Genomic DNA, 14,683 nt, shown 5'->3' with positions numbered 1-14,683 from the left:
ATTAATACTTTAATAATTAGTGAATAAAAAGCAGAAAGATCGCTGTGTAATTAAAGGTATTAACAAATATTTTCGTACCTGAACTTGATTGGAGAAGTGAGCAGTTAGCTCCGCCCCCGCACATGCGACGGAAAGCACAAGCAGATAGTGCCAAAAAGCAAACAAGAGCTAGAGAAGTAGCAAGTTGACAAGCAACCGGGAGAACTAGAGATATAGTGCTAACAAACAACCGAGAACTAGAGAGATATTAAGTTAACAAGCAGTGAAAACTAGAGAGCTGACGAGCACAGGAGAGCTGGAGAGTTAACGAGCACACGAGAGCTGGAGAGCTGACGAGCACACGAGAGCTGGAGAGCTAACGAGCACACGAGAGCTAACGAGCACATGAGAGCTGGAGAGCTAACGAGCAGTCGAGAGCTAGTGATCTAACAACCAGTTGAGAGATAGTACATCAATAGAAAACTGACAAAATAGACTTGATTCAACTTTATCCTTCACTAATTACTGTCTTTGGTGAGTACCAATGCCTTTATGAGAAATTTATTAATATTTTATTGTGAATATGTTGGGTTGTAAAGTGAAACAGTAGTAAAAAACCAAAGTTCTTGTAAATGTTTTCAAAATTACTCTTAAAATTGCTTTTAAAAGAATCCCACATAATATTTCTAGTGTTTATAATTGTGTTTACATCTCTGTAAAATATTTTGTATTGAAAGTACTCATTTCTTAAAGAGACATGCACGCCATGCGGTGCTAGCCTTGCTAACACTGTGCATTAGCAGTGTGATTAGCTGTTATGTTTTATCAATGCACAATTGATTGTAACAGACAATTTATTTAATTTTAACTGGTTTATTTAGATACTTGACACTAATGTTTATTCTGGCTTTGTTGTTACAAGGCCGGGTTTTTTTTTTTGTATGTGTTTTTTTGTCCTCCTCACTACTGCCGGTGTTGTTCTTGGTTGAGAACGATCATCCTGAGATCGTCCTGGCTGAATATTCATATTCTGGTCTGGACTGGCGAGCCATCCTACTGATACGTGCCTGAACTAAGTAAAAGAGAGTGAAATCTGCTGATCTGGTAGGACCAAACTAATTTGTTAAGAGAGTTTTTTTTTCTCTCCTCGTGTTTTCTACAAGGATATTTTTTTATGGGAACATTTTAAATATTTTTTTCCTTGGACTGTTTTTTTTTTCCTTCGTCCAAATTTTTGAAAGGAGACATTTAACTGGACACTTTGACTTCAAACAAAGACTTTATATTGAAAGTTCATCTTTACTTTTAACAAAGACTCTGCTTTTGAAATCTGAAATTTAGGGATTGTTTGGAACTTTGAAACTGAACTTTGCATTTATTTTAATAGCAGTTTGTTGTTGAATTTACTATTCACATTTTCTATTGTATTATACTGTTTTATATTGGTTTTATTTGTTTCTTTTTAAAATCTCAAAAGTGCATTAAGCAAAACAATACAACATATTTTGCATTAATTTATTTGTTGTGAATTATATGATTCATTTATTAATCCTAAAATTAGATTACACTATTATCACTATAAGTATTGTTCTTTTGCTCTAGTGAGTCGAATCTTACCTTTAAATTCTGGTCCAAAAAGAATTCTAATTGTTAGCGTTGGTCTCCGTTATAAAAATACACTAGTTAACATATATAATAGGAGCCACACAAGGGTAGTGTTACATATTGAATGTGTGTCAGAGCATATTTGTAAGAGAGAAAGTGTGTGTGTGCGAGTGCGTGTTTGTTAGTGAATGTTTGTTTGGATGTGTGTGTGTGTTAGTGAAGTGTGTGTGGTTGTGTGTTAATGAATGTTTGTTTGAGTGTGTGTGTGTGTGTGTGTGTGTGTGTGTGTGTGTGTCTCCATGTTTGTGTCAGTGAATGTTTGTTTTGGTTGTGAGTGTGTTTGTGTTATTGAATGTGTGTCAGAGCGTATGTGTAAGAGAGAAAGTGTGTGTGTGTGTGTGTGTGTGTGTGTGTGTGTGTGTGTGTGTGTGTGTGTGTGTGTGTGTGTGTGTGTGTGTGTGTGTGTGTGTGTGTGTGTGTGTGTGTGTGTGTGTGTGTGTGTGTGTGTGTGTGTGTGTGTGTGTGTGTGTAAAGCAGAACAGCTGTTTGGAACATGAGTGCGCTGAGCTGTGCAGATTCACTCGTGTAGCAGGGCTCTGCTGAAGCATATATAAATGTATATATTTAGTCGGTTGGTGTTTGCCATTTGATGATGTTTCTTTGGCATCTCAGATTCTACTTTTCCCCTCCTGTTTAATTACCCAGAAGCGCTCGAGCTTTACCTTTTAGACTGCGCGCTTTATTCTCCAGCTTTTAAAGCGGCTCGCATCTGAATGGCTTCAGGCGGCGGTGGTCCTGCCAGACTCGTAGTTGAGACTTGGCTGAGCGATTGAGAATTCCTCCATGCCACGGTTTGGAATTTACCAAGCTGGAATAACAGCGCAGTGCCAAGCCTTAATAAACAATAGATTCATTCAGTAGTGTGTCACAAAGCCCAGCGCTGGTCACTGGCCCAGCTGGAGGAGTGCAGGAAATCCAATCCGCCTTCATGTGATTTGTGGAAGTCGTCACATTGATCTGATACAGATGAAGGAAATGATTTCAGATCCCTCTACTGCAAACCATTTTCTGTCATACTCTCTCTCGCTGTGTGTGTCTGTGTGTGTGTCTGTGTGTGTGTCTGTGTGTGTGTCTGTGTGTGTGTCTGTGTGTGTGTGTCTGTGTGTGTGTGTCTGTGTGTGTGTGTGTGTCTGTGTGTGTGTGTGTGGTCATTAAATTGTCTAAATCTTGTTTCCTGGAAAATGAGTCCCTGCATGGATCTAGAAGGTTAATATTTGCAATGTCAACATTTTTTCCTCTTCACCCTATTAGTAATAACTCCGTTCCGTTCTTTTCCCCTCTCATTTAATACCCAACTAGATTTTTCAGACTTTATTAACTGTGTCCCCTAGCTAGGGCTCACCAGACCACTCAATAGCCGCGTTTCCACTATCGCGCCTAAAGCGAGCGAGCCAGGGCGAGCCAAGGCCAGTGGGGTTTCCACTGTCACTTCCGGGGCCTAATCGGGCCAAAGCGGGGCTTTCTTGGGGCCAGCGGCCGGCCTTTTTTGGCCCGCCGAATACCTTGGGCCAAGGAGGGCCAGCTGGGGCTTCGGGGCGGAGTGAAAGAAGAGGCGGGCAGTTTTCTGATCGCACATGAGTACATGCGCCAAACAAATAAAGAAATAAGGGAATGAAAACATCTAGCCTTACAGTCTGGGGTCTTTTTGCGTAGGATCACCCTTATGTTTCACTTTTAAATGTAAGGCTGCTGCATAAAATAATAAAGTAGTTTTAATTTATAGTGACGTTTTTTGCTGCGTCCTCCTTTATGTTTCAATAACGCATAATAAGCTTTACACCATAAAGACACAGCAGACAGTAAAGGTTTACGAGAGTTTTTGTCAAGTTTAAAATGTTTGTTTGTGCGCGTTTAATGCCTGTATGTGTGTGAGAGACCGGGCAAGAGCGCTCCTTCACAGCTCTGTTATGCCGCGAGCGGCTTTTTTCTTAATTTATTTTGGAGATAATGCACAATATAAATACAACAGAAGGACATAAAACTTAACAAAATACGTGCCCACTTTCGTAGACTTTAAACAATATAGTGTCATATCTTGATAAAATAGCCTAAGCTTTAATGAAATATAATTTAAAGAATTACAAATATCGGATAAATATAAAATCACATTAAATAAATAAACCAATATAAAATAAACAAAAGCTAGCTATATGTAGGTAGCCTATATACAATACTTAAATCGAACCGTTTTAAAGCCACATATAGTATAGCCTATAGCTTACATTTTACAAAGACCTGTCTGAAAAAAAAAGATTTTCGATATTTTATAAAAACAATTAACACCGGAGAAGGTTTGAAATATTATTTATAAAGTATTTGGATACGATGATGTTAATCAAATCGCGCAAACAGAGCATTATTTGGGTGAGTGAAAGCAGAATCTAGCCTATACCTTTTTTTCTGTCACTCAGTCCTGCGCAGCGCTCGCTGCTTTAAACGCATTGGGGGAAAGCCCACACACAAAATGTGTTCTATATACTCAAACAACTGTTTATGTTTTAATATGACGTGGTTAAATTTATAGGCTAAATGAAACTTTAAATGAAGAGCTTTAGTGAATAGCTGCCGAGCGCAACAAATATGGCTATATTTTATAAGACTACTCGCTCTTATGCTGAAACACTTAACACGACTTCTATCAAAACGAGGATGTTATAAAATACATGCCATATCGAGTCATAAGCCATTTCTGTGGCTTTATATTATGGATGTGTGCGCTCTCTGTGATGGGTCCCTGCGTTCGGCGAGAGCAGTCGAAGCACAATGCCAGTTGGTCGGCGAGTAAACAAATGTAATGAATGGAAATACACAGGTCTGTGCGTATAGACATTTCATGTACTGCTGTACAGTAACGTGTCATTTGTTTGTTTCGGTTGTCTTCATTTTAATGGTTTCGTTTCGTGATGATTCCATGGTGTGCTTTATCTGAAGTGGGCGGGTTGTGTGACGTTTGATTCGGGGACGTTCTGTGGGCGGTGTTTGCGTGACGCGCTGTAAGCTATTAGCCCGTCAGTGGAAACGCGACATGATTTCGGCCTCATTTCTCAACCTCCCGGGCTATTGGCCCGACCCGGCCCGATTAAAGCCCTGGCTCGCACTGGCCCGATAGTGGAAATGCGGCTATTGACACTTCATATCATATTCCTGCTCATAGTCTTTTTAATCATTCACACAGTATGAAACCTAAAATGATTTTCTTACTTTAATTGTTTGTCTTGTGTTTAGTCCAAATATCCAGCATTTTCTAGACAAGCAAATAATATTGTCTTGTTTTAAGAAATGTCAATTGAGGTTTATTCCTAATCTGCCACTGGGGTAAGCAAAATAATCTTGTTTTTGTGGTGTAAGTTAGAGCTGCACGATTATGGCTAAAATGAGAATCGCAATATTTTTATTTATTTATTTATTTATTTATTTATTTATTTATTTTTATTATTTTTAAAAAATGTATTTATTTATTTTTGCTCAAAAATAAAGATCACAATTTTTCTCATGATTCTGTATATGTAAAATAAAGGTATGGTAAAAACAAACATTGATAATATTATGTGTAGGTCTACTGGTTTCTATAAATAATTCTATTCTACTAATAATAATTCTGATGTTGAATTATTATGTTTAAGATTTATGCTTGCAATCTGTCATATTAGACAATTTTATTCACTAGTAAACGTACATTTGCTATTATCAGATTATATTCAACAATATATAGGTTAGAGTAGTTATACTGACATTGTAAACATTTATTTTCATGCACAACTGTGGGTTCGCTATGAAAGAAAAAACATATCAAATGCTTCCTGCAATCATAACTCTAAAATGCGATATGATCATGTAAATGAAGTGCACACTTTCCGTTTCATTTTGACTGTTAAGTGCTCGTTCATATTTTGCGCGCGGCTCCCAAACGATCACTCTGTGCCACAAACTGAATACTATTTGCAACTGTATTACCTGTTACTCGCAACATATGCAGGTTCTGTTCACTAAAGTAGATGCGCACGCGTCTATCATTAAGTAGCCCTCTCTGTGATAACAGCTCACGATCAGCAGCTCGTCATGTGTGATTTCCAGGCCACGAAAACATCATTATGAGGACAAAAATGACATTTTTAGGTGAATTATACCTTATAATGTCACTGAGCAACGTATGTGAAACAATGAAAAGACTTGTGCAGCCGCCTATTCTTCTAAGCTGAACTTGAAAATATGATTGGCAGAATCGTAAAAATGCTGGATTAAGATCGTCTAGGGGGTCGAATCGAGATCACGATCTTTTAGCGATTAATTGTGCAGCTCGAGTGTAAGTTTATTCTGTGTACCCATTGGCAGATTATTTTGCTTGTTTTAAGAAAAACTCACTTTGCCTTGTTTGAAAAAATATTAAAAATCAACAAAGTGCTTTTAGGGCTGAGCGATTATGGCAAAAATACAATCTCTGTAATTATTTTCCATATTGAACAATAGCTATAAATATTTTAGAGGTGTCTCGCTGTTCGGTTACAATTATCATGCTATTGATTTGATTCAATTCGATAACTCGGTGCATCACCGTGCATTGACAATGCTTTCCATACACAGTTTTATATTTTCATCACAGCTCAGCAATTCTTGTATTAAAACTTGTAAATATAATTATATACTAATTGTAATGCATACATGCATGACTGTTTGTATTAAAGGACAAAATTGTAAGTATGAATGTATATGTATGTGCTGCAAAATTAGTAGGTTAACGCATGCAATTAATTTGAAATATTTAACGCGTTAAAAAAAAATGTACGCAATTAATGCAGTTGCAGTTTTTTTTCTGTTGTGGTCGACGTTTGTTCAACATACAAAGAAATATGGATAAGACCAAGGAAGCACTTTTTAAAGGCAAGCTCTTTTTAATGTCGCATCACCAGGCTCTCCAGCTTTTCCTCCAGAGTTTAATCTACTTTTGTATGTTCCATTTTTAACTTTCGACTTTTGTTTTAATGGAGTTTGAGACCGCATGGTGAACGGAAAGGAAAAACTTCTGCATTTCGTGACTCTGTGGTCCTTTAAAGTAAACAAAAATTGCTGCTTACATGGTAGACCCTTAATCAGTGTTATCTTAAGCATAGTAAAATCGGAGTATTGGTGTCCACGTACATGTATCCGTAAAAGTGCAAGATGAAGTCGCGAGCTGTCAAAGACGACGCATTCCTCTGCCGAAATGCATATGCTTATTCAGTGATCCTGCTTGTGAGAGACTGTTCTCACTCTCAGCTCACATCATTCAAAAGAAAAGGTCCACATTGTCCCCCGATAATGTCAACCGACTGGACTGTCTCAGCAACTGGTTGAATGTAAAGGAGGACTAATCTAAATTGTTTTTACTTTATAATTAATGTTCTCAGCAACAACTTTTCAATGAGTACTATTGTTTGTATTCAATACTTTATTATTATAATAATTTTCATATCTACATTGCCTGTATTTTGGCATTTTTTTGCAGTCCACTTAGAATCCAACTTGGAAATCAGTTTATTCTTTATTGGCATTGATTGTTTTGAAATTGAAATGGCGTTAACATGCCTGTGTTTTAATTTCTGTAATAAATATGGCTGTCACGCCAGGGTCTTGATGGTTTATTGTGGGTATGTTGTTTACATGAAGAAATCTGTGTTACAAGTTAAACAAAAATTTGAATAAACAATTATAATTTGAATTTAAATATTCTTTTGTCTTGCGTTTACATTAATTTTACATTTAAATAGCCAAAATTACAAATTTCAGTCTTTTAAATGTGATTAATCGCAATTAATTGCAAAAAAAGTGTGAATAATTATTTATTTTTTTTAATCGATTGACAGCACTTTTGTATACACACACACACACCCATATACACACATACAGCCGCGTGTGTGGATCTTGTGGGAAAATATGGCAAAGTCCTTCATCAGTGTTTACTGATTGCGGTGTTTACTTCAATAACACCACTAATATCTGCAAACTCCACATGTCTTAATTCTAATTCTGTTTAGTTCAGTTATGACTGTAGTCTTATAAAGGTGATTTAAAAATGGCTGTTTGGAGCTTATGTAGGCCTACAGTTCAACATGAATGTTGAACTGAATAAACAGCTAGTAAACACAAGTACATCTTATTGAATATCATTTATTTTCATCGCCAATTATCATAGTAGAACAGTATTGGACCAACGCTCGGTTGGTCAATGGCGCAGTCTATTTCAGTTCCTCCAAATAGCAACATGCCAACAATGCGCCTTAACACACCTCCTTTTCACACTGGCACACCCATGAGTCCACAAATGGCACAAAAAGATTTGCCATTTAAATAATGTGGTGCAAAATGTGGAAATTACAATTGCGCTGGTCTGAAAATAGCAACAAATCCCGCCATACACATCTTGCACCTTATTGTGCCCGGTGTATGATAGGGCCATAAATGTTTTTCTTGTCATCTTGATTTAGGAATTTTTAGATATTTGGACTATAATCATAAAAATATCTGAGGAAAAAGATTAGAGAAAAGCATTTTTGTTGCAGTTAAACTAGTTCCTCCACCTCTAGCTGATGGATGGATTTCTGTTGACGCACGTGAATGTCAGTGTGTTCATACCAAAACCCGGATGAGGGCCTGTAGTGCACTACTGCTGCTTAATTCGTTTGGAACGAGGCTCTCCTGTCCCTCTGTTTCTGTTATATGTTTCTGTTGTCACATTAATAAATCATGAATTTTTCATGATCTCACCTCAGTCAGATAAAGCAGTGGCCCGAGCTTGTGTGACAAATGCTAATGTGAGGTAATTAGCCCGAATGGAGTTCTGCTTAATTACTGTTACTTGATTATATATTTTTTTGTGCATAATGTGCAAGGCTGGCGTTATCAGATTGCAGCATTAGATAAATTGCATGCTAATGTGTGTGTGTGTGTGTGTGTTGTTTAGTTTGAAGTGTTTACTTCACAGATACGCTTTGAAGGTTTGTGCTCTAATTGAATGATTTTGATCGTTAAAGGATAATGTTGGAGAAGTCGAGGTTTAGAGTTTGTTTAATGTGTGTTTATGTGGGTGGTCACATCCCCCTGTTTTTTTTCCCCCGTCTGGGAGTCCGCGTCCTCCGACTCACTGACCCACTTTCATTGGGATTAACACAGGACACCCCCCCCCCCCCTCCTCAGACCACCAGGCCGATTCGGAAACCGCCATTGCAGTCTAAACTGGTGTAAGTCAATTATTACTCAGTGTAACTACAACCGACTCTGCGGGAAAAAATAGCACGCTTTGAAGTTAAATTGCGAATGTTAAAAGCTACACGCCGTGGCGATGGAGCTGGCAGTAATTGAGAAAACAAGACCAAAAGATTCGTTTCATCCAAAGGCTGTCAATGAAGTCTTGAAGAGTATAAATTAATAAGTGGGGTTTTGAATTGGAAAAGCATCTTTCATTTTTTCTCTCTCCATGCCTCGCCAAGAAAACATGTCTTCTGAAAGGAATTTAACCATTGATTGGTTCATGGTTCAGTGGGATTTCGGGGAAAATATCTTTTTGAGGGATTTATTAGTTTCTTGCTTCATGAATGTGTCTGAAGTGTTCATAAGCACTTCTTTATTACTGACTTCAAGTTTGATTCTTTATTCAATTCCAGTGCTTCCTACAGGTTTGAAATGTAGTTGTGGTCCCCTAGTTTTTACACAAATTTTGTGATTTTTATTTTTCATTAATTTTTTTTTGTTTTTTTTTTTGTGATTTTAGAAATGACAGATTTTGTGGTGGAATTTCTATAAATTTGCGAAAAATTTTTCAACTTAAAAAAAAAAAAATTATATATATATATATTATATATATATATATATGAAGAAAAAAAAATATATATACTCAGTTTGAATATATTATACATATAATATTATATAATATATACAGTTGAAGTCAGAATTATTAGCCCCCTTGAATTATTAGCCTATTTTTCCCCAATTTCTGTTTAACAGAGCAGATTTCTTTCAACACGTTTCTAACCATAATAGTTTTAATAACTCATCTCTAATTAATAATTGTTTTATTTGCCTTGTGACCGTAAATAATATTTGACTAGATATTTTTCAAGACACTTCTATACAGCTTAAAGTTACATTTAATGGCTTAAATCTGTTAATTAGACTGACTAGGCAGATTAGGGTATTTAGGCAAGTTATTGTATATCGATGGTTTGTTCTGTAGACTATCGAAAAAAAATGTTGCTTAAATGGGCTAATAATATTGACCTTAAAACTGTTCACAAATAAATAAGAACTGCTTTTATTCCAGCCGAAAAAAAACAAATAAGACTTTCTCCAGAAGAAAAAAAAATTATCAGACATACTGTGAAAACTTACTTGCTCTGTTAAACATCATTTGGGAAATATTTAAAAAAGAAAAAAAAATTTGAGTGGGGGCTAATAATTCTGACTTTAATTGTGTATGTATGTATGTATATATATATTATATAATGTATATAAAATATTGTCATTCTGCCATTTATGTAATGACTAAATTGGCATAAAATGGTCCTAATGACAAGTTCGTTTATCGCAATATATTTTGGTGCCGTATATCGTTCAGCAAAAAATAGACATCTTGACAGACTTACTAATATACACTACTATTGAAACGTTTAAGGTCAGTAGGATTTATGCTCACCAATGTTGCATTTGTTAGCGAAGAAAATATTGGTAAAGTATAAATTAAATTTTAAGGTCAGTAGGATTTAAAAAATGATGCTTCCCAATGTTGCATTTATTTAAAAAACTGAAACGTTGGTGCAGTATAAAATATATTTCGGGCCTACTCACACCATGCTATCCGAACCGTGGTTCGAAGTGCGGTTTGGTGCTGTACGCTTGTGTGTGTGAGTGCAGAATTAATCAATCTTACTGTCGTAGGTTATTAAAGATGCAAACCCCTCACTGCACCACAGCTGCACCTTCAGCAAACCTCCTGCAGCACGAGGACTTTGATTGTTTGTGTGTCAGCAGTGGCTGATCTGTTCGGCGAAATATTTGACTGTGTGTCACTGCATATCAAACAACTTAAACAATATAACTAAAGAAATCCCCACTGTGCTGAGCGAGAGGGTTTACTGAATAGCGCATCATCAATGATGTAAGCGTGCCCAGGCCCGAATGTAATGTGAGTGCGGGCTGGGCTGTTGGGGGAGGGGGGACAAGCGTGCTTTGGCCCGGTTCAAGGCAACTGTACATAGTGTGAGTACACCCTTTAAAATGTGTTTTTTTTTTCTCTCTCTGATCTTAAACTGATGGTTCAACATCATTACTTTAGTCTAAGTTTCATGTGATGTTTCAGAAATCATTCTAAAATGCTAATTTAATGATGCAGAAATGTTGCACTTATTATTTTAAAAAAGTGAAATGCTAGTACAGTATAAAATATATTTATTTTTTCCCCTCTGATCTTGAACTGATTGTTCAACATCCTTAATTTAGTCTTAAGTGGTACATGAAATTTCAGATATCATTTTAAAATGCTAATTTAATGATCAAGAAATGTATTTTAAATGTTGCTGCTTCAGATTTTACTGTATACCAACATATAGGATTCCCTCACTAATATATAATTTAATAGAACAACGTGTTAATTATTTATGGAGCGTTTATATATATATATATATATATATATATATATATATATATATATAGTAACTTTCAATCAATTCAATGCATTAATATCTTAATTTCTTTAACTCTTAAATCATGAGGAGCTCACCAATAACCCGTGGTTTATTTTAGTCTTGAGACGTTTGTCTGCCACTGCGGCAGCTGAAATGGTGCTGAGTGACAGGCCCTAAGGGTCCTGTTCTCCCCCGTGACCATTAGCCACAAGTATTAGCCATGGCCTTTTAATCCAGCTCTCAGGGGAGCAAGACCTCCACAAGTGCTGTGGTTTTCGCCATCTTTAGACCAGTCTAACACTGCAGTTTGCATGCTAAATTATACTAAAAGAAGCAATCCGGCCTTTCTAATAAGTTAACTTAACCATTGTCAGAAATGTAAGTGGATTGAACATAAAGCAATTAAGCTGTCCCCCAAAAAACCCTTAAGAATTTTAAGGGAGTGTTTAAACGACCTGAAAAGTCGTTTTTTTTTTTTGAGTGTAAGACTTGTCAGATCAAACATATCCACATCAGGTGTGGTTTATAACTGTTCTTATGCTGCATGTCGATAGCAGTTTCAGTTGCAGCTGATACTTGAAAGACGTCAGATGATGTAACACTTTGGCTATAAATGCATTTACACTGAATGCATTTCTCCTGAAGTGCTGCCGGATTGTCTGGATGGTATTAAAGCATTATGGGATGTGGGTTAAATAAGGTTTGTTTATTCTCTGGAGCAAGTACTCTTCTCTTTATGCGATGTTGTAGATAAAAGCATGAAGGAAGCTGGAGATTCAGTCCTATTATCCTACTGCAGGGCTGCTTTTGTCGCGTGTATGTAAATAAAAAAAGCTCCGAAAGAAGCGTTTCTGCACTCGATCCCATCAAGATCACACTTTTGAACCTGAAGGCTTGGTCAATTTAGAAAGTACTTTTAAATTTGCTGTCATAATCAGTCTGCAGCATATTTTTATATATAGTCTAGCTATGGTCTTTTTATTTCTGGATTTAGGTTATCAGATTTACCACAACCAGGATGATGTTGCAGTTCCTCTCTTTTTGGGGCTATAGCTACATTTCCATCCACCTATTTCTGCACAGTTTGGATATGCGCTTAAAAATAGGTTGTTGGAAACCAGGGTTGTGCTGATAGACGATGCCATCATCCATCGCTGATGGCCGACAAACTTTACGATGCTGATCCGGCATCGTGATCCATCGCCCCTTCCCACATTTATATTGATGTATAACTTATTATTTGCATGTTTTCTTAATAATAATGTAATACTGTAAAAATTGGGTTGTATTAATTTAATGTTAAGTCAAATATGCTCAAACCCACCCACTGGGTTAAAAAGCGTATTTAAAGGGCCATGAAACCCGCTCGTTTCAGCAGGGTGTTTTCACACCTCTACTTTGGAAAAAGTCCGAAAAGTGGGCGTGTCCAGCTCTGTTTAGGGGGGAGTGTCGGAGGAACTAAAGTGGGATGGTGTGGGAGTGTCTATTTGTGCACGCGCGAGTCAAAATACACATCCACACAGACAGGAGAAAGTGATGGTGTTTAACCTACATGGACATCTGTAGTCGAATTATTTGCCAAATTATTAAATGTTGGACTTTAACTGCAGTTTGGCTCTTTCATTCAGGGAATTCATTCATGCCCCTCGCGACAAACGAGATATTTGATTCGAGGAGCTGCTCTAAGCGTGTATTTTTCATGCAATGTTTGATACCGCACGGCGAATGAGAGAAAAAAAAACTCCGCATTTCCCGGAAGCCGCGTGTGTTATTCCGGTCACAAAATGAGGTGCTAACATTTCTGCACTCAGTGCAATAGTTAACTTAATTCTATACGAACAAACTGAATAAACAAAGAGCACTGGTCGCTCACTTACCAAATCTGTAGAGACAGGACAATCACCAGCAACTAGAGCCGCGTCTTTATGGAGAGAAGACTACAAGCGAAATCAGATCTCAGCGTTTGCAGATGAGAACAGCTCTCAGGTAAACAATAATCCTCCTTAGACACGTAAGTTATTGTTGTCGAGCGTCGCGTACACTGTTAATCCACACGTGAGACTGAGCTCTCACAGAGAGAAAATGAAAACAAAACTTCACTGCAGCAAACTATAAAAGCAACACTTCACGCCTGTTTTGCCAACACAACGTGGCGTCTCTGTGGTGTAAACACGGTGACACTTATGAATATTAATGAAGTTCCACAATAGAGCGCGCTGATTGGTTTGAACCAAGCTTTACTCATGCATTAATGTATCACACTGTAAGACGTAATAAGACTCACTCTGGCACAGACGTCCAGTCTGCACGCTGGAATACACGCTATTATGTCATGACCGTGACGCAGCTTCAACAATTCGTTTCAAACAGGAAGTACGAACTTGCTTGAAATAACGCAAAAACAACCAATTTACACTTTTTAGTGAAATATAGGTGTCCTAATAGTGTTTTTAGCAGTGTGGGACACATATACGACTGTCAACAGCTCAAAAAATGTGTTTTGGTGTTTCGTGACCCTTTAAACTTAATTTAAGAAATAAACTCACCATTGGGTCTGTCTACAAAACCATAGTCCTGATAGCATATGCATTTAGGTCATTGTAACTTAGAAAATTAAGTTAGAACATGATTAACTTATTTTAATAAGTTGTGTAAGCTGTTTTAAGACAGTTTAACCTAATATAAGTTCTATAGACTCAAAAGGGTAATTTGATTCAAGGCAACCAGGATTTTTTACAGTGTAAGCGTACTTTTGAAAAACTAGCGACCTTCTTACTGTGAGGTGATTGTGCTACACACTGCGCCACCATGCTGCCATGAATAAATAAATAATTCATTCGTCAATTTTCTCCTTGGCTTAGTCCCTTTATTAATCTGGGATCGCCACAGAGGAATGAACCGCCAACTTATCCAGCATATGTTTTACGCAGCGGATGCCCTTTCACCTGCAACCCGTCACTGGGAAACATCATACACACTCATTCACATTCATACACTACGGACAATTTAGCTCACCCAATTCCCCTATAGCGCATGTGTTTAGACTGGGGGAAACCAGAGCACCCGGAGGAAACCCACGCAAATGCTGGGAGAATATACAAACTCCACACAGAAATGCCAGTCGGGGCTCAAACCAGTGACCTTCTTGCTGTTCTTCTGAGGCAATTGTGCTACTTATGATGCCATTATTTACTTAAGCTGGCATTTGCAGCAAAAGTTTCAGAGATGCGTCATGGGGATATCTGAGACTTTTGGTAAAGTGTTTAATAGGATCATTTAAAAAAACACAACTTCTCAAAACATTATCTGAACGCCCTCAAAGAGATTGGCATGCTGAAAATTCTATAAAATTAACAGATAAAAAGACTTGACATTTATGGCGATAA

General features: G+C 37.2%; 1 protein-coding gene and 1 long non-coding RNA gene across 9 annotated transcripts in view; both read left to right on the top strand.

The window, feature by feature from the left end:
• Nucleotides 1-14,683, top strand: part of ext1b (exostosin glycosyltransferase 1b) — a 177,087-nt gene that overhangs the window by 24,405 nt on the left and 137,999 nt on the right.
• Nucleotides 119-1,491, top strand: LOC148679875 (uncharacterized). The gene is made up of 3 exons (XR_015945519.1): nucleotides 119-251; nucleotides 302-513; nucleotides 902-1,491. It is a non-coding gene; the product is annotated as an uncharacterized LOC148679875 (long non-coding RNA).

This window comes from Danio rerio, chromosome 19 (assembly GCF_052040795.2).
Source record: "Danio rerio strain M-AB ecotype USA chromosome 19, GRCz13ab, whole genome shotgun sequence".
NCBI lineage: Eukaryota > Metazoa > Chordata > Actinopteri > Cypriniformes > Danionidae > Danio > Danio rerio.
Note: the sequence above shows the minus strand (reverse complement) of the source record. Positions and strands in the feature narration are given on the sequence as shown.